This window comes from Silene latifolia, chromosome 5 (assembly GCF_048544455.1).
Source record: "Silene latifolia isolate original U9 population chromosome 5, ASM4854445v1, whole genome shotgun sequence".
Classification (NCBI taxonomy): Eukaryota; Viridiplantae; Streptophyta; class Magnoliopsida; order Caryophyllales; family Caryophyllaceae; genus Silene; species Silene latifolia.
In genome coordinates, this window is record NC_133530.1 from 50,904,768 (window position 1) to 50,907,987 (window position 3,220).

Below are 3,220 nucleotides of genomic sequence, written 5' to 3' on the forward strand. Positions count from 1 at the left end.
AATTTCGGTTTTAGTTAAGCAATTGAGACTCCACAAGTCCTTTTAATAATTTCATCTAATTATTTGGGAGTTATCAACTTCTAATATTTGCTAAGTATCACTTGGAACAGTTGTGTTCACTGATACGGATTACTAATTATTAGAATGAATTTATAATTTGAAAATCGGCCATCTTGACTATTCATTTAAGAGAGTCGTTGGAGTCGTCTGAATTCCATGGAAGATATAATAGTACGTAAAAGAAAGTGTCAATTGGTTTATCGCTGCTTCAAACGGATATATTTTCAGTTGTTGGACATACTACTTGGAATATTGAATGCTTGTGTTGTGCTTACCCTTAGTCCTTTTGGGGTTGTTTTTTTCATCTTGATGAGCCATATTTATGATTCATAGGCAATGTTTGCAGATGATTTCAACTCAGTGGTGATGTTCTCTTAATGGTGAATCTGAATACCAAAGGATGCTGAGTAGAACGTAAAAGGAAAACCAAGTACAACTGTCTTATATTCACCATAGTGCAGTCGTGTACCAAATAAGCCACCACAAAAGGATGTGAAACCTTTGTAACTGGTCGAGAAGAGTCGATGAAGAATTCAGTCAGGGAAATTTTCCAAAAAAATTGTAAATGAAACGATATTACCCTTCTCAACTTCTTTCTATTACCGATAACCACGATAACATTGTACATTTTAATGCCAAGACAATTTGGAGTGGAGAGCGCTATTTTGGAGTCAAATTTATTGGAGGTTTGTGGTGATTTTTAGTTTCACACAAGTTATTTATCTAATAACGGTAAGACAATTGTTGTGTAAGTCGCTTCTTTTAGAATTGGTAAATAGCCCTAATTTCTACATTTTTCAATATTACTTTGTCACGATATTACAGGACATAATATTATTTGTGGGAATTCCTCCTCTCATTTTCCACACTATATTTTTCTCAACTATAACTCAACAATGAATTCTCAATTTTAAAATGATCACACCATGATATCATACATGTACTAATATGCGAGACACATGCAAATATGATGCTCCTGTATTTTAATGTGATGCCTTTAAAAGATTAAAAGATATTTAATTTAAAATGTAGTCATTTAAGTATCAATTATTATACCAAGTTCTAGGCGATTTAATATTATAGTAATACCGCACATTTTCTTCATTTTCAATTATATTGTTGTCTTCATCTTAGAATGAATATATATTGTTCTAATGCAGACTATTGCGTAAAATGTTAAATTATAAAATTTTAAAACCATATTTATATATGCCCGCGCAACTTTGCACGGGTCCTAAACTAGTATTGTAATAGTGTAATATGCATTGTTTGAGTGCCACGTAATCATCACTTAATATATAAGATGCCATGTCAGCGGTAAAGTTAGAAGATTAATATATATATATATATATATATATATATATATATATATATATATATATAGGATCGGGTGAGAACGATTACTCGGTGAGAACGGTGAGAACGAGTTATAACCATTGGATTATACTAAAATCCAACGGCTGATAAAACAAACAAACAAAATATACTCAGCAAGATTCTACTGTAATCTATACGAAACAAAACGAAAGACAAGTCAACCACCATTATATAATATTTTCCTTCTCTCTCTCTACCTTTCCCTTATCTCCCTACATTCCAAAAAAAAATCAGCGTGATTCTATTGTAAATGAAGCAAATCATCCACAAAATTGAATTAATTGTACACATTATTTAACGACATTGATGTCCATCTCTTTAATTTTCAAGTTTTAACACATTATTTCACCGTCACATTTGTTTTTTCGTCCCATCGTCACATTTTCTATAGACGTCACCATCATCAGATTCATCATTGTTGGAGCTAAACGAAGTGTATCTGGTTTATATATCGATGTATCTCAGATCGATTTTGTTGTACCTAATAACTAATTTTGTGTATCTATGTCAAGATACATTAAAATAGTAATTAGGTACATCAAAGATTAATGTAGATACATTGAATAGATGTAGATGTTGATGGTGGCTGCCGAAGGTTCGACGCCGGACATCAGTAGGTCGGAAACGACGGCTGATGAGCAACGCAACTTCTGGGCTAGATGACGGTACCGGTCTTCATAAGTGATGCCACAATGTCTTCAGAGCTGACCGGAGGCGTCTTTACGGTGGTGGTCGTCGGCGTATTGAACGGCATGGTGATAGGTAAATAAGGAAATGGTGATGGTGTTAATGTGTGGTTGACTATATTGTTAACAATGGAAACTAAAATGAAATTGTCAATTAAATTTATTTGTCTCCTTTAATTAGAAAATGGGGTATGGTTTTTCAATTAAATGAAGTAAGCAGGGGAAGAGAGTTTAGAGTTGATGGTTTAATGGGTTTAATTGAAACTGTTTTCAGCCATTCATTCACACTAATCACCTCAGCGAGCGTCGACAGTGGTAGTTGAGGGACCACCGTCGTTGTCGGAAAATTCAGAGTTGGACGTTGGTTTGAGTTAACGTCGCCGGAGAACCTTCGATGTCAGCGTCGGCGAAAGAGAGAACGAACATGGAATAGTTGGTCGGTGGGTGGCATCGGCGCAGTGCGAGTCTTTGGGTGGCGGTGGTGGACGACGGTGACGGAGTTACGTTGGTGCCGGTGGGGACTGCCATAAGTTGGATTGATGTGGAGTATTGATGTGAGAAACTTGAGTGTATTACAGTGTTTGCGTGCTTTTTTTTTTTTTATAAATCTTTATTAATAAGGTCGTTCTCACCGTTCTCACCGAGTGTTCGTTCTCACCGGATCCCACCTCTATATAGATTTATATATATATATATATATATATATATATATAGGGTGAGGATCCAGTGAGAACCACTAACATAATGAGAACCGTGAGAACCCTTACTAAATCATCATCATATCTTGTTCTGAAAGTTTTGATGGATCATTTACCTTTTGTTTAGTTTATTCAAACACATTTTTAGTATAGGTAAACAAATTTTTTTTTATTTTATTAACAAAATATAAACTTAGTGTACGAAAGTACAACTACGTATACTAAAATAGCTATAGATGCATGAAAACGAATACTAGGTGCATGAAAATTGTTACATGCATGAAAATGATTACCAGGTGCATGAAAATATCAGGCTCTAGGTGTACGAAAATGAGTTCTAGGTGCATGAAAATTGTTAGATACATGAAAATGAGTAGTAGGTGGATGAAAATTAATATA